Below are 23333 nucleotides of genomic sequence, written 5' to 3'. Positions count from 1 at the left end.
AACCACTACAGTGTTGGATACTCAACAGACAGTGTTGCTTTTTTTCAGATGATGTAGTAAGACGAGGGGATACTTGGTACTGTGACCAGACAGCACTAAAGTGGCACCAGAGTTTGTCGACCATCCACTAAAAGCCTACATATCAGTGAAACTATGTTTTAGTTTTTCTAAGAAAAAGAGTAACTGTAAAATAATAGAATGATGTGTGTGTGGGTAGCATTACCTGGATACTTTGGTCCTTTTGAGGCTTCAACTAAATGTATTTGCACCACTAACATACATCATGTAAACTCATTTCAGTTGGGTTCAAAGGCAGTCCAATATGTTTTGATCCTGTGAAGGTTTTATGATTCTATTCTTGGCTCACCTGAAGAGTAATGTACAGTATACACCTGAATACACTTGAATGATCCCACCTCTCTCTCGCACTCTCATTCTGTCTCATTCTGTCTCCATTTACTCGCTCTTCCATACTCTAGGTCAGAGGAGAAGGTGACAGTTTATTTCTTCAACCGTGACACTATTTCATCAACCGTGACAGGCAGAAGATCACCACTTCCTGTGCCAAGGGCAACAGTTTTCTAGACCTGGTCGTCGACCAAAACGTATATATCGATGGCTTTGGTAAGTTTGGTGTGCCATGGTGAAATTGGTGAAATTGGTCAACAGACAAGTGGATACAGTCCTGGTTAAATGCTTTACTGTATATGGTGCATGCACTGTTGGCATCCCAACATGGGTCCATATTTCTGATGCTGTGTTTATTTGATAAGATCCAAGACACATTTCCCAGAATAAGCTGAGAAGAAGATGGAGGATGGTATGGCATTGTGTCCATATTAGGACATGTGGTAAGACTGTCACCCTCTCACTAAGAGTGGCACTTCAACATGCTGCCCATTTACCTCTGGCACTCTGGGCACGTTTGGTTGGTTTCCACTAAATATTTGCATGACTTTATATGGATGAGCCCCAGGATCAAACAGTCTATCCAGACATAGTGATAGAACCGATGGAGGGAGGCAGAGAAGAAGCAGAGAGAGAGAGAGAGGGTCAAAGAGAGGGGATGAATACAATATGGCGTCAGCAACGTCACCTTTGATGTTTGCAAGGCTTTTCTTTCTCGCTCTATATTTCCCTTTCTCTGCCTCTGTCACTCGTTTCTGCTCTTTTCTCGTGCACATCTGTCCTATTTAGGCATTGACATGATACAATCTGGATTCCTGGAAGGACTCCGGTCTGGAAAACCGGTCTGGTGTTCTCTTCTTTTGCAGATGTCAGGACTTCAACACGGTTCATTTTAGAGTGATCTGGTGAATCATTTTATGTTCAAAACATTTCCAAAAGAGACACTTAATTGTCTTGATTTTCACATGCTGTTATTAACACTGTCCTCAGGTTAGGTACTTGTCGTACGTGTGTAAGAAATGTACAATTATTCGTTTTTATGAGGAAAAACCTACATTTATCACATTCTTAGTTCATTCTTAGTGACTACCGCATAAAGCTGGTTGACAGAATGCCAAGAACATGCAAAGGGTGGCTCCTTTGAAGAATGTAAAATATATTATTGATTTGTTTAATACTTTTTTTGTGGTTACTATATGATTCCATATGTGTTATATCATATTTTTGATGTCTTCACTATTATTCTACAGTGTAGAAAATAGTAAAAACAAAGAAAACCCTTGAATGAGTAGCTGTGTCAAACTTTCCACTTGTACTGTATGTTTTTTTGTGTTTTTCTTACTCAGACTCCCGTGACCCATTCAAAACTTCCGTCGACCCAAATTTTGGTTGTGACCCACCAGTTGAGAATCACTGCTATATAAGACCTCTACGGCAGGGCTACTCAACTCCCGGCCCTCAAAGTATTGCTGGATTTCTACAAAACTAACACCTCGTGTCAAATCATGTGGGGCTCGCAATGGCCCGCACAGCCACAAGCAATAACCTAAATGCAACCATTAAGTTGGACAGGAATATCTGGCAACCCAGACTAATAAAGAAGAAACTCAAATTGGGTGCAAAGTTATCAACAATGTTGATGGAGAGCCTGGAGAAAGTAGTTAAGCCAAAGAGGCCCTGGGTGGGGCTGCAGAAAGAGTTCGTTAGCGGGTGGAATGTGGCTGCAGAACAGTGTAAGAGGCGCGAAGGGAAAGGAGAGAGGGAAGGAGAGAGAGAGGGACTCCATTCGTTCTCAATCCTACTTGGACCATGTGAGGCCAAGGCTGGTAAAAACCAAGTGCTCCGATAACATTCTCCTTATTCAGAGAGAACTCTCCTCTCGCAGAAGGAAGGACGTCCTGAATGGAATGTGCATTTCATAGGCTGAACTGATTTTAATGGACTGTTTCTGGGCAGGTCCAGGGTGTGGGTGGAACTGTGTTTTGAATGAACCCAACGCGTGGCTCAGCCAGGTGTAAAGCTCCCAACCTCTCGCCTCTCACAGTGAAAACTGCTACATGCCTTAGAGTAGACCTTAATCCAGTAGCTCCAGAACTTTATAGTGCCTTGATCCTCTGAGCCTTCTGGACGTCCATGTCCCATCAAATTAACAAAACACTGTTTTTAGCTCCAACCACACACATGGTGCCTCACTCACTCACTCACTCACTCACTCACTCACTCACTCACTCACTCACTCACTCACTCACTCACTCACTCACTCACTCACTCACTCACTCACTCACTCACTCTCCCCATACTGAAACTGCAGGGTGAAGGTAATACAATGATGTGTTCCCCCAAACGTTTCAATCAAATGAACTAAACAAAAGTCAGTCAAGTCTTGGGCTCTGCTCTACCGATAGATCCTGATATACATCATCGCTTATCCCTCACCCTTTGAGCTGGAAGAATTTAGAAACATGATGTCCTAAACCAGCAATGTACAGTGCACTGTAATGTATTTCAATTGTAATGTAGTCGACATCTGTAATGTACAGTACATGATCTAATCCAGTACAGAGTGGTCTGCAATGTACAGTCTCATCTCATTGTATTACATCCTTTTCCTTTGTAGTTCCCCAACGCAAATTCTTTAGAAACATCTAGTCCAGTTTAAACTTCAGCAGTAACAGTTGAGAAAAACTATACAGTCATTACATATCTTACAGAAGTATAACTCATTTAACATTACATTTAAGTCATTTAGCAGACGCTCTTATCCAGAGCGACTTACAAATTGGTGCATTCACCTTATGACATCCAGTGGAACAACCACTTTACAATAGTGCATCTAAATATTTTAAGGGGGGGGGGGGTGAGAAGGATTACTTTATCCTATCCTAGGTATTCCTTAAAGAGGTGGGGTTTCAGGTGTCTCCGGAAGGTGGTGATTGACTCCGCTGTCCTGGCGTCGTGAGGGAGTTTGTTCCACCATTGGGGAGCCAGAGCAGCGAACAGTTTTGACTGAGCTGAGCGGGAACTGTACTTCCTCAGTGGTAGGGAGGCGAGCAGGCCAGAGGTGGATGAACGCAGTGCCCTTATTTGGGTGTAGGGCCTGATCAGAGCCTGGAGGTACTGAGGTGCCGTTCCCCTCACAGCTCCGTAGGCAAGCACCATGGTCTTGTAGCGGATGCGAGCTTCAACTGGAAGCCAGTGGAGAGAGCGGAGGAGCGGGGTGACGTGAGAAAACTTGGGAAGGTTGAACACTAGACGGGCTGCGGCGTTCTGGATGAGTTGTAGGGGTTTAATGGCACAGGCAGGGAGCCCAGCCAACAGCGAGTTGCAGTAATCCAGACGGGAGATGACAAGTGCCTGGATTAGGACCTGCGCCGCTTCCTGTGTGAGGCAGGGTCGTACTCTGCGGATGTTGTAGAGCATGAACCTACAGGAACGGGCCACCGCCTTGATGTTAGTTGAGAACGACAGTTTGTTGTCCAGGATCACGCCAAGGTTCTTAGCGCTCTGGGAGGAGGACACAATGGAGTTGTCAACCGTGATGGCGAGATCATGGAACGGGCAGTCCTTCCCGGGAGGAAGAGCAGCTCCGTCTTGCCGAAGTTCAGCTTGAGGTGGTGATCCGTCATCCACACTGATATGTCTGCCAGACATGCAGAGATGCGATTCGCCACCCGGTCATCAGAAGGGGGAAAGGAGAAGATTAATTGTGTGTCGTCTGCATAGCAATGATAGGAGAGACCATGTGAGGTTATGACAGAGCCAAGTGACTTGGTGTATAGCGAGAATAGGAGAGGGCCTAGAACAGAGCCCTGGGGGGACACCAGTGGTGAGAGCGCGTGGTGAGGAGACAGATTCTCGCCACGCCACCTGGTAGGAGCGACCTGTCAGGTAGGACGCAATCCAAGCGTGGGCCGCGCCGGAGATGCCCAACTCGGAGAGGGTGGAGAGGAGGATCTGATGGTTCACAGTATACTCCAAGGTGACACATTCAAACCTGTGCAGTATGGCTACCTTTGTTCTGCCTGGTTTCAACACCCAACCCTGTGTACTCTGTACATACCGTTCATAATGGAGAATGGCCTTGGATATCATTCCAACTAGCTCTCACAGTCTCACATCAGAATTAGATGTGCATACATGTTTCTCAAATGTCAAAAGTGTTTAAGGTTAAGTTTAGGCATTAACTCCACATGTTTAAGGTTATGGTTAAGTTTAGACATTAACTCAGAAATCTTAAGGTTAGGCATTAACTCTGAATGGTTAACGTAAGGCTTCAGTTATACAAAAGTTATATTTAAATCCAAACTGGTTCTCTAGCAAATTAGTAAGAATGTCTCACCCTATGTTAAAAAATGGCCTTTTCCCCTTTATTCAGATTACAACCTCTCTTTCAGTATCAAATACGTATGCCATGCAATAAAATGCAAATGAATTACTTAAAAATCATACAATGTGATTTTCTGGATTTTTGTTTTAGATTCCGTCTCTCACAGTTGAAGTGTACCTATGATACAAAGCATGTTGAGGTCTGTAATTTGTAAGTTGGAAAACCTGCAAAATCGGCAGTGAATCAAATACTTGTAGATGGACAGGTAGATGGACAGGTGGCATCTGTCCTTTTGTCTGATGAGTCCAAATTTTTGATTTTAGATTTCAACCGCCGTGTCTTTGTGAGATGCAGAGTAGGTGAACGGATGATCTCTGCATGTGTGAAGCATGGAGGAGGAGGTGTGGGGGTGCTTTGCTGGTGACACTGTCTGTGATTTATTTCGAATTCAAGGCACACTTAACCAGCATGGCGACCACAGCATTCTGCAGCGATACACCATCCCATCTGGTTAGTGCTTAGTGGGACTATCATTTGTTTTTCAACAGGACAATGACCCCAAACACACCTCCAGGCTGTGTAAGGGCTATTTGACCAAGAAGGAGAGTGATGGAGTGCTGCATCAGATGACCTGGCCTCCACAATCACCCGACCTCAACCCAATTGAGATGGTTTGGGATTTATTTATTTATTTTTTATTTCACCTTTATTTAACCAGGTAGGCTAGTTGAGAACAAGTTCTCATTTGCAACTGCGACCTGGCCAAGATAAAGCATAGCAGTGTGAACAGACAACACAGAGTTACACATGGAGTAAACAATTAACAAGTCAATAACACAGTAGAAAAAAAGGGGGAGTCTATATACAATGTGTGCAAAGGGCATGAGGAGGTTGGCGAATAATTACAATTTTGCAGATTAACACTGGAGTGATACATGATCAGATGATCATGTACAGGTGGAGATATTGGTGTGCAAAAGAGCAGAAAAGTAAATAAATAAAAACTGTGGGGATGAGGTAGGTGAAAATGGGTGGGCTATTTACCAATAGACTATGTACAGCTGCAGCGATCGGTTAGCTGCTCAGATAGCTGATGTTTGAAGTTGGTGAGGGAGATAAAAGTCTCCAACTTCAGCGATTTTTGCAATTCGTTCCAATCACAGGCAGCAGAGTACTGGAACGAAAGGCGGCCGAATGAGGTGTTGGCTTTAGGGATGATCAGTGAGATACACCTGCAGGAGTGCGTGCTACGGATGGGTGTTGCCATCGTGACCAGTGAACTGAGATAAGGCGGAGCTTTACCTAGCATGGCCTTGTAGATGACCTGGAGCCAGTGGGTCTGGCGACGAATATGTAGCGAGGGCCAGCCGACTAGAGCATACAAGTCGCAGTGGTGGGTGGTATAAGGTGTTTTAGTGACAAAACGGATGGCACTGTGATAAACTGCATCCAGTTTGCTGAGTAGAGTGTTGGAAGCAATTTTGTAGATGACATCGCCGAAGTCGAGGATCGGTAGGATAGTCAGTTTTACTAGGGTAAGCTTGGCAGCGTGAGTGAAGGAGGCTTTGTTGCGGAATAGAAAGCCGACTCTTGATTTGATTTTCGATTTGAGATGTTTGATATGAGTCTGGAAGGAGAGTTTGCAGTCTCGCCAGACACCTAGGAACTTATAGATGTCCACATATCCAAGGTCGGAACCATCCAGGGTGGTGATGCTAGTCGGGCATGCGGGTGCAGGCAGCGATCGGTTGAAAAGCATGCATTTGGTTTTACTAGCGTTTAAGAGCAGTTGGAGGCCACGGAAGGAGTGTTGTATGGCATTGAAGCTCGTTTGGAGGTTAGATAGCACAGTGTCCAATGACGGGCCGAAAGTATATAGAATGGTGTCATCTGCGTAGAGGTGGATCAGGGAATCGCCCACAGCAAGAGCAACATCATTGATATATACAGAGAAAAGAGTCGGCCCGAGAATTGAACCCTGTGGCACCCCCATAGAGACTGCCAGAGGACCGGACAGCATGCCCTCCGATTTGACACACTGAACTCTGTCTGCAAAGTAATTGGTGAACCAGGCAAGGCAGTCATCCGAAAAAACCGAGGCTACTGAGTCTGCCGATAAGAATATGGTGATTGACAGAGTCGAAAGCCTTGGCAAGGTCGATGAAGACTGCTGCACAGTACTGTCTTTTATCGATGGCGGTTATGATATCGTTTAGTACCTTGAGTGTGGCTGAGGTGCACCCGTGACCGGCTCGGAAACCAGATTGCACAGCGGAGAAGGTACGGTGGGATTCGAGATGGTCAGTGACCTGTTTGTTGACTTGGCTTTCGAAGACCTTAGATAGGCAGGGCAGAATGGATATAGGTCTGTAACAGTTTGGGTCCAGGGTGTCTCCCCCTTTGAAGAGGGGATGACTGCGGCAGCTTTCAATCCTTGGGGATCTCAGACAATATGAAAGAGAGGTTGAACAGGCTGGTGATAGGGGTTGCGACAATGGCGGCGGATAGTTTCAGAAATAGAGGGTCCAGATTGTCAAGCCCAGCTGATTTATACGGGTCCAGGTTTTGCAGCTCTTTCAGAACATCTGCTATCTGGATTTGGGTAAAGGAGAACCTGGAGAGGCTTGGGCGAGGAGCTGTGGGGGGCGGAGCTGTTGGCCGAGGTAGGAGTAGCCAGGCGGAAGGCATGGCCAGCCGTTGAGAAATGCTTGTTGAAGTTTTCGATAATCATGGATTTATCGGTGGTGACTGTGTTCCCTAGCCTCAGTGCAGTGGGCAGCTGGGAGGTGGTGCTCTTGTTCTCCATGGACTTCACAGTGTCCCAGAACTTTTTGGAGTTGGAGCTACAGGAAGCAAACTTCTGCCTGAAGAAGCTGGCCTTAGCTTTCCTGACTGACTGCGTGTATTGGTTCCTGACTTCCCTGAACAGTTGCATATTGCGGGGACTATTCAATGCTATTGCAGTCCGCCACAGGATGTTTTTGTGCTGGTCGAGGGCAGTCAGGTCTGGAGTGAACCAAGGGCTGTATCTGTTCTTAGTTCTGCATTTTTTGAACGGAGCATGCTTATCTAAAATGGTGAGGAAGTTACTTTTAAAGAATGACCAGGCATCCTCAACTGACGGGATGAGGTCAATGTCCTTCCAGGATACCCGGGCCAGGTCAATTAGAAAGGCCTGCTCACAGAAGTGTTTTAGGGAGCGTTTGACAGTGATGAGGGGTGGTCGTTTGACTGCGGCTCCGTAGTGGATACAGGCAATGAGGCAGTGATCGCTGAGATCCTGGTTGAAGACAGCGGAGGTGTATTTGGAGGGCCAGTTGGTCAGGATGACGTCTATGAGGGTGCCCTTGCTTACAGAGTTAGGGTTGTACCTGGTGGGTTCCTTGATGATTTATGTGAGATTGAGGGCATCTAGCTTAGATTGTAGGACTGCCGGGGTGTTAAGCATATCCCAGTTTAGGTCACCTAACAGAACAAACTCTGAAGCTAGATGGGGGGCAATCAATTCACAAATGGTGTCCAGGGCACAGCTGGGAGCTGAGGGGGGTCGGTAGCAGGCGGCAACAGTGAGAGACTTATTTCTGGAGAGAGTAATTTTCAAAATTAGTAGTTCGAACTGTTTGGGTATGGACCTGGAAAATATGACATTACTTTGCAGGCCATCTCTGCAGTAGACTGCAACTCCTCCCCCTTTGGCAGTTCTATCTTGACGGAAGATGTTATAGTTGGGTATGGAAATCTATTCAGACACAGCAAGGACATCAGGGTTAGCAGAGTGTGCTAAAGCAGTGAGTAAAACAAACTTAGGGAGGAGGCTTCTGATGTTGACATGCATGAAACCAAGGCTTTTTCGATCACAGAAGTCAACAAATGAGGGTGCCTGGGGACATGCAGGGCCTGGGTTTACCTCCACATCACCCGCGGAACAGAGAAGGAGTAGTATGAGGGTGCGGCTAAAGGCTATCAAAACTGGTCGCCTAGAGCGTTGGGAACAGAGAATAAGAGGAGCAGGTTTCTGGGCATGGTAGAATATATTCAGGGCATAATGCGCAGACAGGGGTATGGTGGGGTGCGGGTACAGCGGAGGTAAGCCCAGGCACTGGGTGATGATGAGAGAGGTTGTATCTCTGGACATGCTGGTTGTAATGGGTGAGGTCACCACATATGTTGGAGGTGGGACAAAGGAGGTATCAGGGGTATGAGGAGTGGGACTAGGGGCTCTATTGTGAACTAAAACAATGATAACTAACCTCAGCAAAAGTATACAAGGCATATTGACATTTGAGAGAGACATACAGCGAGGCATACAGTAATCACAGGTGTTGAATTGGGAAAGCTAGCTAAAACAGTAGGTGAGACAACAGCTAATCAGCTAGCACAACAACAGCAGGTAAAATGGCATTGTCTTGGCAACGGGGCAGACAGATAAAACAAACAAGCAGAATGGAGTACCGTGATTAATGGACAGTCCAGCGTGCATCAGCTATGTAGCCAAGTGATCAGTGTCCAGGGGGCAGTGGTGGATGGGGCAGGGGAGCTGGACTGGCGAGTGTTATCCAGGTTAAAAAACTAACAATGACTAAATAGCTTGTAGCTAGTTAGCTGGTTAGCTTCTGGAGGTTCTTGAGTGTGTTCTAAAAATTAAAAATAATAGCGATTCCGTATCACATTGGGTGAGGCAGGTTTCCGGAAGGTATGAACAATTTTTTTTTTTAATCGGGAAGAGATAGAAAGTACATATGGGTCACTGAGTGTTTGGGACGCGGCGATGCAGACGGGTAGCAGGCCTGTGCTAACAAGCTAAAAGTTAGCAGGCCGGGGTAAACAAGGTAGCAGTTAGCGGACCTGGGCTAAACAAGCTAGCAGTTAGCAGGCCGAATTAGCAAGCAAGGAGATAGCAAGGGCTAGAGAGTTAGCCTTTGGGGGACGTTGCGATGGGGTGAGTCTGTTTATTCCTCTTCATGCGGTGACATCGATAGACCGGTCGTGGGTTGCGGTTTAGCTCGATAGCTAGTTGTGAAGATCCAGCTGAAAAATGTTCCGTTTGCGGTGGGAATCCGGGGATAAAAAATAAATAGGTCCGTTATGCTCTGGTTAGCGTCGCGTTGTTTCGAACTGGCGAGAGCTTTCCGAGCTAAAGGTTAGCTGATGACCGGTTAGATGAAGACCGCTAGCATAGCTGGTGGTTAGCTGGCTAGCTTCAGTTGAGGGGTTCCGGTTCCGAAGTAAATATAAATACTTTAGGAAAAAGTAGCTACATTGGGTGAGGCGGGTTGCATGAGAGTATTTGGAAGCTTAGGTTTAGCAAAATGTTTTTAAAGATATGCGAAGAAAAATATGCAAAACTAAAAATAGACGATATATACAGGGGACACGATACGACAGGACGACCTACTGCTACGCCATCTTGGATTGGACCACAGAGTGAAGGAAAATCAGCCAACAAGTGCTCAGCATATGTGGGAACTCCTTCAAGATTGTTGGAAAAGCATTCCAGGTGAAGCTGGTTGAGAGAATGCCAAGAGTGTGCAAAGCTGTCATCAAGGCAAAGGGTGGTTACTTTGAAGAATCTAAAATATATTTTGATTTGTTTAACACTTTTTTGGGTACAACATGATTCCATATGTGTTATTTTTTGATATCTTCACAAAAATTATACAATGTAGAAAATAGTAAAAACAAAGAAAAACCATTGAATGAGTAGGTGTGTTCAAATGTTTGAATGTGTGTGTGTGTGTGTGTGTGTGTGTGTGTGTGTGTGTGTGTGTGTGTGTGTGTGTGTGTGTGTGTGTGTGTGTGTGTGTGTGTGTGTGTGTGTGTGTGTGTGTGTGTGTGTGTGTGTGTGTGTGTGGTTTGCGATAGGCTTTCTATCACTGGATTTGAACTTGCAACTTTTGGAATCAGAGGCAAATGTAGCTCCCTTCAGTAACCACGAGCACAACCGTTCCTTGATTTTAACTGGCGGCCTTATTCTGTAGTTTTAGTCAGAATTATCACCTTCCGTGAGAACTATAAAGTAAATGAAAAATACAGTTAAGCACACTCTTACAACCTTATCTTACGAGTGACTTATTAGCTTGGTATAACTCTGAAGTGCTTACATACATAACAGTTTAACCGGCGTTATAACAGGTTCAGATTAACACATGAATAAAATAACAAATACCTCATTGGCTGCTTATTACAGAAGGGAGGAAATCAAACTTCACACTTATTATTCCTTGAAAACTTAGCTAACGCAGCGCAGGATTGCCTTCCCTCCAAAAGTGTGTTGCTACAATAAGGATCCCCGTTACAACAGTATTAGCTACGTAGTTCCGCTTGTATTATCATTTCCCCCGCACAGCGGACACATAAACAATTCAAACAAAAGACAACGACATAACCTGTAAGTCTAACTGTCAGTTACAGCAAATGCTTACGCCAATTCACAACACCCCAGCAAAACTGAAACCTACTTGAAGGTAACAGAACTCACTGTTGCCCCTAGTGGCCATTTTCCACGTAATCTTCCGACGTCCTCAGACATGGAAGGACGTCAAATACGGACTTGTATCACAGTTGACCTTCATTCACATCATCACATTGATATCCTAATAAAGTATCATATTCTCATCCATTCATCCCGTAGTCTCTGAGGGATACAGCCCATATGATGGTGATGCAGAGCCAGAATTAGCTCATGGATTTGTAAGGGCTTTGTAACCATCAACAAGCATCAACAAAGAGAGATGCTAGAGGTGCTCAGCAGTACCATCAGAAGGGCCAGTACTAATTGGAGCTGAACTGACTGGGGAGGTCTTACCTCACTCGCACTGACCTGTGTCCCTGGAATGAATTATGCTCTACAGTGAATTACATCCAACATAATAAGGCATTATTATGACATAATAGGGCATTCCGTTACTCAGAATGGAGCAATTTTGGAGGCTGGGGGGTTTGCCAGAATGACCCACCCACCACTAACCCCCTACACTCAACTCCCCAGATAGCACAGCGCCAGAGTGTCTAGGGATTCATCCAGAACCAGACATGATATTAATTTAATGCTTTACATTGATATAGCACGTTTCACTAGGCCTGAGTTCATTAGCTATATTGATATAGTATAAGCTGTGTCTTGACAGTTTGAATGTGTGTGTGTGTTCCCCAGGTGCATGTGAGGGGACCCTGGCCTGTTCCACCTGTCATGTGATCCTGGATCAGAAAGGGTACGACCAGCTGTGGCCCATCATTGATGAGGAGAATGACATGCTGGACATGGCCTTTGGCCTCACTGACATGTGAGTCTCGCACGCACACACATACACACACGAAGGCATACATACACACACACGTAAGTAGGCATTCCCAAACACACATTGACAGGAAGATCAATGTGGCTTAAGGCCTCACAAGTGACACACTTGCTGATGCATACCCATCAAATACTTTAACTCTCTCCGAAACACACAGAACACCTACAGTATGAACATGTTGAGCCTGGCCCATGTCTAACCAGCACGTGAGTGACAGCTGGCTAACACCTTCACACCTTCTCATTAGTCACGATACCTCAGGTAGGTTTCAGATGCGATGAGATGAGCAGATTAAAGATATAATCATACTTTGACTATTGACGATTGTTTCTGCCCAATTCACTTCACATTAGAATATAATCAGTTTGGTATGAAAATTGTACAAACTCCCCTCAGGTGACAAATCAGATAAGTACAGTTATAAAACATTTTCTGATTAAATATGTGTTTTTTCTCCCTCACAGTTGCTCTGTGTCAGCAACTTGAGGCTCTCAGCCACCTTGTAGTTTTTTAAAAATGTTTTAATTCACCTTTATTTGACCAGGTAGGCTAGTTGAAAACAAATTCTCAACTACAACTGCAACCTGGCCAAGAATAAAGCAAAGCAGTTTGACACATACAACACAGAGTTACACATGGAATAAACAAAAATACAGTAAATAATATAGTAGAAAAAATCTTTATACAGTGTGTGCAAATGAGGTAAGGTAGGTAAGGCAATAAATAGGCCGTGGTGGCGAAGTAATTGCAATATACCATTTAAACACTGGAGTAATTGATGTGCAGAAGATGAATGTGCAAGTAGAGATACTGGGGTGCAAAGGAGCTAAATAAATAAATACAGTATGGGGATGAGGTAGTTGGATGGGCTATATTACAGATGGGCTATTTATATGTGCAGTGATCTGTGAGCTGCTCTGACAGCTGGTGATTAAAGTTAGTGAGGGAGATATGAGTCTCCGGCTTCAGTGATTTTTGCAGTTTGTTCCAGTCATTGGTAGCAGAGAACTGGAAGGAAAGGGCGGCCAATGGAGGAATTGGCTTTTGGGGTGACTAGTGAGATATACCTGCTGGAGTGCGTGCTACGGGTGGGTGCTGCTATGGTGACCAGTGAGCTGAGATAAGGCAGGGCTTTATCTAGCAGGGACTTATAGATGACCTGGAGCCAGTGGGTTTGGCGACGAGTATGAAGCGAGGGCCAGGCAATGAGAGCGTACAGGTCGCAGTGGTAGGTATTATATGGCGTGAAGGATGCTTTGTTGCGAAATAGGAAGCCGATTCTAGATTTAATTTTGGATTGGAGATGCTTAATGTGAGTCTGGAAGGTGTTGTCCACATATTCTAAGTCAGAACCGTCCAGAGTAGTGATGCTGGACGTGTGGGCAGGTGCGGGCAGTGATCGGTTGAAAAGCATGCATTTTGATTTACTTGCATTTAAGAGCAGTTGGAGGCCACGGAAGGAGAGTTGTATGGCATTGAAGCTCGTCTGGAGGTTAGTTAACACAGTGTCCAAATAAGGACCAGAAGTATACATAATGGCGTCGTCTGCGTAGAGGAGGATCAGAGAATCACCAGCAGCAAGAGCAACATCATTGATGTATACAGAGAAGAGAGTCCGCCCGAGAACTGAACCCTGTGGCACCCTCAGAGACTTTTAGAGGTCCAGACAACAGGCCCTCCGATTTGACACACTGAACACTGAACTCAGATAAGTAATTGGTGAACCAGGCGAGGCAGTCATTTGAGAAACCAAGGCTGTTTAGTCTGCCGATAATAATGTGGTGATTGACAGAGTCGAAAGTCTTAGCCAGGTCGATGAATACGACTGCACAGTATTGTCTCTTATCGATGGCGGTTATGATACTGTTTCAACCATGACTAGCTCTGAAACCAGATTGCATAGCATATCTGTTTGTTAACTTGGCTTTCGAATACCTTAGGAAGGCAGGGTAGAATAGATATAGGTCTGTAGCCGTTTTGGTGTCTCCCACATTGAAGAGGGGGATGATCGCGGCAGCTTTCCAATCTATGGGAATCTCAGACGATACTAAAGAGTGGTTAAACAGGCTAGTAATAAGGGTGGCAACAATTTTGGCAGATAATCTTACAAAAGAGAGGGTCCAGATTGTCTAGCCCGGCTGATTTGTAGGGGTACAGATTTTGCAGCTCTTTCAGAACATCAGCTATCTGGATTTGGGTGAAGGAGAAGTGGTGGAGGCTTGGGTGAGTTGCTGTAGGGGTGCCAGGCTGTTGACTGGGGTAGGGGTAGCCAGGTGGAAAGCATAGCCAGCCGGAGAAAAATGCTTATTGAAATTCTCAATTATAGTGGATCTATCGGTGGTGACAGTGTTTCCTATCTTCAGTGCAGTGGGCAGCTGGGAGTAGGTGCTCTTATTCTCCATGGACTTTACAGTGTCCCAGAACGTTTTTGAGTTTGTGCTACAGGATGAAAATTTCTGATTGAAAAAGCTAGCCTTAGCTTTTCTAACTGCCTGTGTATATTGGTTCCTAACTTACCTGAGAAGTTGCATATCACTAGGGCTATTCGATGCTAATACAGTACGCCACAGGAAGTTTTTGTGCTGGCCAGGGCACTCAGGTCTGGAGTGAACCAGCGGCTATATCTGTTCCTGGTTCTACATTTGTTTTAATGTAACATGCTTATTTAAGATGGTGAGGAAGGCACTTATAAAGAATAACCAGGCATCCTCTACTCACGGGATGAGGTCAATATCATTCCAGGATACCCAGGTTGATTTGAAAGGCCTGCTCGCTGAAGTGTTTTAGGGGGTGTTTGAAAGTGATGAGGGGTGGTCGTTTGACCGCAGACCCATTACGGATGCAGGCAATGAGGCAGTGATCGCTGAGATCTTGGTTGATGACAGCAAATGTGTATTTGGAGGGCAGGTTTCTATGAGGGTGCCCCTGTTTACGGATTTGGGGTTGCACCTGGTAGGTTCATTGATAATTAGTGTGAGATTGAGGGCATCAAGCTTCGATTGTCGGATGGCCGGGGTGTTAAACATGTTCCAGTTTCAGTGACCTAGCAGCATGATCTCTGAAGATTGATGGTGGGCAATCAATTCACATATGGTGTCCAGGGCACAGCTGGGGGCAGAGGGTGGTCTATAACAAGCGACAATGGTGAGAGACTTGTTTCTGGAAAGGTCGAATTGTTTGGGTACAGACCTGGATAGTAAGACAGAACTCTGCAGGCTGTCTCTGTAGTAGATTGCAACTCCGCCCCCTTTGGCAGTTCTATCTTGGCGGAAAATGTTATAGATAGGGATGGAAATTTCAGGGTTTTTGGTGGTCTTCCTAAGCCAGGATTTAGACACGGCTAAGACATCCGGGTTGGTTGAGTGTTTTAAAGCAGTGAATAAAACAAACTTAGGAAGGAGGCTTCTAATGTTAAATGCATGAAACCAAGGCTTTTACGGTTACACAAGTCAACAAATGAGAGCACCTGGGGAATAGGAGTGGAGCTAGGAACTGCAGGTCCTGGATTAATCTCTACATCACCAGAGGAACAGAGGAGAAGTAGGATAAGTGTACAGCTCTAGCCTATAAGAACTGGTTGTCTTGTATGTTTGGAACAGAGAGTAAAAGGAGCAGGTTTCTGGATGTGATTGGAGGTAAACCTAGGCATTGAGTGATGATGAGAGAGATATTGTCTCTAGAAACATTTAAACCAGGTGATGTCATCGCATATGTGTGAGGTGGAACTACATGGTTGGTTAAGGCATATTGATCAGGGCTAGAGGCTCTTCAGTGAAATAAAACAATAATCACTAACCAGAACAGTAATGGACAAGGCATATTGACATTAGGGAGAGGCATGCATAGCCGAGTGATCCAGTGAATAGTTGGGCTGGCTGGAGACACGGCGATTCAGACATCTAGCAGGCCGGGGCTAGCAAGCTAGCAGAAGGGCCTTAAAGGGACGTCGTGATGGAGGAAAGTCTGTTGAAGCCTCCTTGTGCGGTTCCGTCGATAGACCAGTCATGATGGATTAGTAGGGTTCCGTGTAGCAGAGGGGTTCAGTCCAATTGGCAAATGGATCTATTCAGCTAACAGTCCAATATGGTCTAGACAGCTAGAAAGCCGCGGCTAGCAGGCAAGCAAATGGGCATTCAGGATACGTTGCGACCGAGGGGCCTGTTGGGAAAAAAACCTTGGGCAGATTACATTGGTGGTCCAGTCCTGATGGATAACCAGGGCTTCGTGTAGTAAAAGGAGCCCAGGCCGATTAGCAAAATAGGAGTAGTGGCACGGGAAATTGGCCGATGGACCTATTAGCTAACAGTCCGATATGCTCTAGACAGCTAGCGGGCCGCGGATAGCAGGCTAGCAGATGGGCATTCAGGGGACGTCATGTGACGTAGGAGCCAGTTGAGTAACCCCATCAAGCAGATTTCATCGCTAGTCCTGTCATGAAGAATCGGCAGGGTTCCGTACCACGTACCGGCAGTAAAAGGGGTCCAGGCCAGTTGGCAGAATAGGTATTGTAGCCCAGGAGTTGCTGATGGACCTCTTCAGCTAGCCAGGAGATGGGCCTAGCATGGGCTAGTTCCAGGATAATTGGTGCTCGGGACAGAGACGCTAGCCAGGAGCAGTCACTCGGATTGCAGCTAGCTAGCTGCGATGATCCAGGTGAGACTCTTGTCTGTCTGTAACATTTAACCTGGTCAAGACCAGATCTTTCCCCTGGCGACCTTTCACATATCTAACATGATTATCCAGAAAACATAATTTCTAATCTAATGTTATTCTCTAGAACACATCATTATCAGACACTGACTTAGTGCTTAATTCTCTACTAATGAGGAATGTTTCATCCCAGTCTTATCTTTAACAAACATGCTTCTCCCACATGGCTCCCATCCAGTTTAAGTGAAAAAACAGTTTAAACAGTAACTCAGACATGTAGAATGATAACATAACATGTTACGTAAGGTACATTCACATGTGAATGTGAACATACTGTATGTGCACTTTATTTTTTATTTTTTATTTCACCTTTATTTAACCAGGTAGGCTAGTTGAGAACAGGTTCTCATTTGCAACTGCGACCTGGCCAAGATAAAGCATAGCAGTGTGAACAGACAACACAGAGTTACACATGGAGTAAACAATTAACAAGTCAATAACACAGAGAAAAAAAGGGGAGTCTATATACAATGTGTGCAAAAGGCATGAGGAGGTAGGCGAATAATTACAATATTGCAGATTAACACTGGAGTGATAAATGATCAGATGATCATGTACAGGTGGAGATATTGGTGTGCAAAAGAGCAGAAAAGTAAATAAATAAAAACTGTGGGGATGAGGTAGGTGAAAATGGGTGTGCTATTTACCAATAGATTATGTACAGCTGCAGCGATCGGTTAGCTGCTCAGCTAGCTGATGTTTGAAGTTGGTGAGGGAGATAAAAGTCTCCAACTTCAGCGATTTTTGCAATTCGTTCCAGTCACAGGCAGCAGAGTACTGGAACGAAAGGCGGCCAAATGAGGTGTTGGCTTTGGGGATGATCAATGAGATACACCTGCTGGAGCGCGTGCTACGGATGGGTGTTGCCATCGTGACCAGTGAGCTGAGATAAGGCGGAGCTTTGCCTAGCATGGCCTTGTAGATGACCTGAAGCCAGTGGGTCTGGCGACGAATATGTAGCGAGGGCCAGCCAACTAGAGCATACAAGTCGCAGTGGTGGGTAGTATAAGGTGCTTTAGTGACAAAACGGATGGCACTGTGATAAACTGCATCCAGTTTGCTGAGTAGAGTGTTGGAAGCAATTTTGTAGATGACGTCGCCGAAGTCGAGGATCGGTAGGATAGTCAGTTTTACTAGGGTAAGCTTGGCAGCGTGAGTGAAGGAGGCTTTGTTGCGGAATAGAAAGCCGACTCTTGATTTGATTTTCGATTGGAGATGTTTGATATGAGTCTGGAAGGAGAGTTTGCAGTCTCGCCAGACACCTAGGTACTTATAGATGTCCACATATTCAAGGTCGGAACCATCCAGGGTGGTGATGCTAGTCGGGCATGCGGGTGCAGGCAGCGATCGGTTGAAAAGCATGCATTTGGTTTTACTAGCGTTTAAGAGCAGTTGGAGGCCACGGAAGGAGTGTTGTATGGCATTGAAGCTCGTTTGGAGGTTAGATAGCACAGTGTCCAATGACGGGCCGAAAGTATATAGAATGGTGTCGTCTGCGTAGAGGTGGATCAGGGAATCGCCCGCAGCAAGAGCAACATCATTGATATATACAGAGAAAAGAGTCGGCCCGAGAATTGAACCCTGTGGCACCCCCATAGAGACTGCCAGAGGACCGGACAGCATGCCCTCCGATTTGACACACTGAACTCTGTCTGCAAAGTAATTGGTGAACCAGGCAAGGCAGTCATCCGAAAACCCGAGGCTACTGAGTCTGCCGATAAGAATATGGTGATTGACAGAGTCGAAAGCCTTGGCGAGGTCGATGAAGACGGCTGCACAGTACTGTCTTTTATCGATGGCGGTTATGATGTCGTTTAGTACCTTGAGTGTGGCTGAGGTGCACCCGTGACCGGCTCGGAAACCAGATTGCATAGCGGAGAAGGTACGGTGGGATTCGAGATGGTCAGTGACCTGTTTGTTGACTTGGCTTTCGAAGACCTTAGATAGGCAGGGCAGGATGGATATAGGTCTGTAGCAGTTTGGGTCCAGGGTGTCACCCCCTTTGAAGAGGGGGATGACTGCGGAAGCTTTCCAGTCCTTGGGGATCTCAGACGATATGAAAGATTGGTTGAACAGGCTGGTAATAGGGGTTGCGACAATGGCGGTGGATAGTTTCAGAAATAGAGGGTCCAGATTGTCAAGCCCAGCTGATTTATACGGGTCCAGGTTTTGCAGCTCTTTCAGAACATCTGCTATCTGGATTTGGGTAAAGGAGAACCTGGAGAGGCTTGGGCGAGGAGCTGCGGGTGGGGGCCGGAGCTGTTGGCCGAGGTAGGAGTAGCCAGGCGGAAGGCATGTCCAGCCGTTGAGAAATGCTTGTTGAAGTTTTCGATAATCATGGATTTGTCGGTGGTGACCGTGTTCCCTAGCCTCAGTGCAGTGGGCAGCTGGGAAGAGGTGCTCTTGTTCTCCATTGACTTCACAGTGTCCCAGAACTTTTTGGAGTTGGAGCTACAGGATGCAAACTTCTGCCTGAAGAAGCTGGCCTTAGCTTTCCTGACTGACTGCGTGTATTGGTTCCTGACTTCCCTGAACAGTTGCATATCGCGGGGACTGTTCGATGCTATTGCAGTCCGCCACAGGATGTTTTTGTGCTGGTCGAGGGCAGTCACATCTGGAGTGAACCAAGGGCTGTATCTCTTCTTAGTTCTGCATTTTTTGAACGGAGCATGCTTATCTAAAATGGTGAGGAAGTTACTCTTAAAGAATGACCAGGCATCCTCAACTGACGGGATGAGGTCAATGTCCTTCCAGGATACCCGGGCCAGGTCGATTAGAAAGGCCTGCTCACAGAAGTGTTTTAGGGAGCGTTTGACAGTGATGAGGGGTGGTCGTTTGACTGGGGCACCGTAGCGGATACAGGCAATGAGGCAGTGGTCGCTGAGATCCTGGTTGAAGACAGCGGAGGTGTATTTGGAGGGCCAGTTGGTCAGGATGACGTCTATGAGGGTGCCCATGCTTACAGAGTTAGGGTTGTACCTGGTGGGTTCTTTGATGATTTGTGTGAGATTGAGGGCATCTAGCTTAGATTGTAGGACTGCCGGGGTGTTAAGCATATCCCAGTTTAGGTCACCTAGCAGAACAAACTCTGAAGCTAGATGGGGGGCAATCAATTCACAGATGGTGTCCAGGGCACTGCTGGGAGCTGAGGGGGGTCGGTAGCAGGCGGCAACAGTGAGAGACTTATTTCTGGAGAGAGTAATTTTCAGAATTAGTAGTTCGAACTGTTTGGGTATGGACCTGGAAAGTATGACATTACTTTGCAGGCTATCTCTGCAGTAGACTGCAACTCCTCCCCCTTTAGCTGTTCTATCTTGACGGAAGATGTTATAGTTGGGTATGGAAATCTCTGAATTTTTGGTGGCCTTCCTGAGCCAGGATTCAGACACGGCAAGGATATCAGGGTTAGCAGAGTGTGCTAAAGCAGTGAGTAAAACAAACTTAGGGAGGAGGCTTCTGATGTTGACATGCATGAAACCAAGGCTTTTTCGATCACAGAAGTCAACAAATGAGGGTGCCTGGGGACATGCAGGGCCTGGGTTTACCTCCACATCACCCGCGGAACAGAGAATGAGTAGTATGAGGGTGCGGCTAAGGGCTATCAAAACTGGTCGCCTAGAGCGTTGGGGACAGAGAATTAGAGGAGCAGGTTTCTGGGCATGGTAGAATATATTCAGGGCATAATGCGCAGACAGGGGTATGGTGGGGTGCGGGTATGGCGGAGGTAAGCCCAGGCACTGGATGATGATGAGAGAGGTTTTATCTCTGAACATGCTGGTTGTAATGGGTGAGGTCACCACATATGTTGGAGGTGGGACAAAGGAGGTATCAGGGGTATGACGAGTGGGACTAGGGGCTCCATAGTGAACTAAAACAATGATAACAAACCTGAGCAACAGTATACAAGGCATGTTGAAATTTGAGGGAGACATACAGCGAGGCATACAGTAATCACAGGTGTTGAATTGGGAAAGCTAGCTAAAACAGTGGGTGAGACAACAGCTAGTCAGCTAGCATAACAACAGCAGGTAAAATGGCATTGACTAGGCAACGGGGCCGACAGATAAAACAAACAAACAGAATGGAGTACCGTGATTAATGGACAGTCCAGCGTGCATCAGCTATGTAGCCAAGTGATCAGAGTCCAGGGGCAGCGGTAGATGGGGCAGGGGGGCTGGGCTGGCGAGTGTTATCCAGGTTAAGAAAACTAACAATGACTAAGTAGCTTGTAGCTAGCTAGCTGGTAGCTAAATAGCTTGTAGCTAGCTGGTTAGCTTCTGGAGGTTCTAGAGTGTGTTCTGGGCTAAACAAGCTAGCAGTTAGCATGCCGAGTTAGCAAGCAAGGAGATAGCGAGGGCTAGAGAGTTAGACTTTGGAGGACGTTGTGATGGGGTGAGTCTGTTAATTCCTCTTCATGCGGTGACATCGATAGACCGGTCGTAGGTCCAGGTATTGTAGCCCAGGAGTATGCTAGGAGCTCTGGCCGGGCTAGCTTCAAGCTACGTGGGTGGAAACAGGTGTAATCAACCAGGGTTGCTGTTTAGCTCGATAGCTAGTTGTGAAGATCCAGCTGAAGAATGTTCCGTTTGTGGTGGGAATCCGGGGGTAAAAAATAAATAGGTCCGTTATGCTCTGGTTAGCGTCGCGTTGTTCGAACTGGCGAGAGCTTTCCGAGCTAAAGGTTAGCTGAAGACCGCTAGCATAGCTGGCTAGCTTCAGTTGAAGGGTTCCGGTTTCGGTTTCGAAGTAAATATAACTACTTTAGGAAAAGTAGCTACATTGGCGGGTTGCAGAAGAGTATTTGGAAGCTTAAGTTTAGCAAAATGTTTTTAAAGATATGCGAAGAAAAAAATATCTAAAATATCTAAAACGAAAAAGAGACGATATTTACAGAGAGACGATACGACAGGACGAGTTACTGCTACGCCATCTTGGATCATGCTAGCATGGTTACAGACAGGTTGCTTTAGCTATCTGTAGTATTAAATTATTATCTCTTATATTTTGGGGGGAGGCACGAGTCCCCGAAAGAGCCAAACCAAGCTGCTAGTGGAAAGGGAATAGATATGATAACATGATTCCTAAAGTGTGTATAATGACCTTGTCCCTGTACCTGCTGTCTCCTGTCCTGCAGGTCTCGTCTGGGTTGCCAGGTCTGCCTATCCAGAGATCTGGAGTGAGTAACAGTCTGTTTGCCAGACGGGGTGAACGACATAGGTGATCTGATGATGCTGGACCTACACTGTAAAACAAATGGTGTTGTTTTTACAATATTGTACAATAAAAATAACAGTACTGTATTCATTATTTACAGTAAATTGCCGTAAATCGCAATACACTGTGGGTGATTTTAGGCATAACTGGTAAATTATACTGTAAATTCTAAATAAGTTGTAAGTTCTTTGTTTTAACAGTACACTACTGTAAAGAAGTGCTGTATTTCGAAAGGTACTGTAATTCCATCCCACAGAATACAGTACCTTACCAGTAGTTGGTGCATGGTATTGTTGTTTCATGGTGTTGGTGTCTCATTTTGAGGAATGCCTTGTAAGAGGCTACATTTGTTGCAACCGTTAGTTAGAGTGATCTGGTGATGTAGAGTGATGTAACGTGATATACCAATGTATCTGATGTGTGGCACTAATCTATGGATTTCACATGACTGGGCAGCGGTGCAGCCATGGGTGGGCCTTGGAGCATTAAGACCCAACCACTTTGCAGCCAGGCCCAGCCAATAAGAAGGAGCCTTCACCCACAAAAGTGCTTTGGAGGCGGCGTATGGTATAGAAAAGAACATTCAATTCTCTGGCAACAGCTCTGTTGGATATTCCTGCAGTCAGCATGCCAATTGCACTCCCCCAAAAACGTTGTGTGACAAAACTGCACATTTTAATGGGGCCTTTTATTATTCGCAACACAAGGTGCACCGGTGTAATGAGCATGCTTTTTAATCAGCTTCTTGATATGCTGCATCTGTTAGGTGGATGAATTATCTTGTAAAGGAGAAATGTTCACTAACAGGGATGTAAAAAAAATGTTCCCCCCTTTGCCCTCAGAACAGCCTCAATTCATTGGGGCACTGACTCTTCAAGGTGTCGAAAGCGTTCCACAGGGATGCAGGCCCATGTTGACTCCAATTCTTCCCACAGTTGTGTCAAGTTGGCTCGATGTCCTTTGGGTGTTGTACTATTATTGAAACACACAGGAAACCTTTGATGTGAAAAACCCAACAGCATTGCAGTTCTTGACACAAACCGGTGCACCTAGCACCTACTACCATAACCAGTTCAAAGGCACTTTCAAAGGCACTATTTTGTATTTCCCATTCACCCTCTGAATGGCACACATAAACAATCAATTGTCTATCATGTCTTTAGTATCATTAAAGGTGAATACTATTATTTTATCAAATCAATTCTCTGTAATTATTATTACGTGATTAAACTAATCATGTATATTTAATTAACTAGGAAGTCGGGGCACCATGGATAATCTTCAGATTACAAAGTTATACTTTTCCGAATACAACTCTTCAGATATTTTAATATCTAATCAATTAGTCTTCTATTAATGAATTATTCTTTACCTTA

General features: G+C 45.6%; 1 pseudogene; it reads left to right on the top strand.

Moving 5' to 3' along the window:
- The first annotated feature begins 524 nt into the window (after window positions 1–524).
- LOC124044447 overlaps window positions 525–23333 on the top strand; it is a 37552-nt pseudogene continuing 14743 nt past the window's right edge.

Source organism: Oncorhynchus gorbuscha, linkage group LG09 (assembly GCF_021184085.1).
Source record: "Oncorhynchus gorbuscha isolate QuinsamMale2020 ecotype Even-year linkage group LG09, OgorEven_v1.0, whole genome shotgun sequence".
Taxonomy (NCBI): Eukaryota; Metazoa; Chordata; class Actinopteri; order Salmoniformes; family Salmonidae; genus Oncorhynchus; species Oncorhynchus gorbuscha.
Note: the sequence above shows the minus strand (reverse complement) of the source record. Positions and strands in the feature narration are given on the sequence as shown.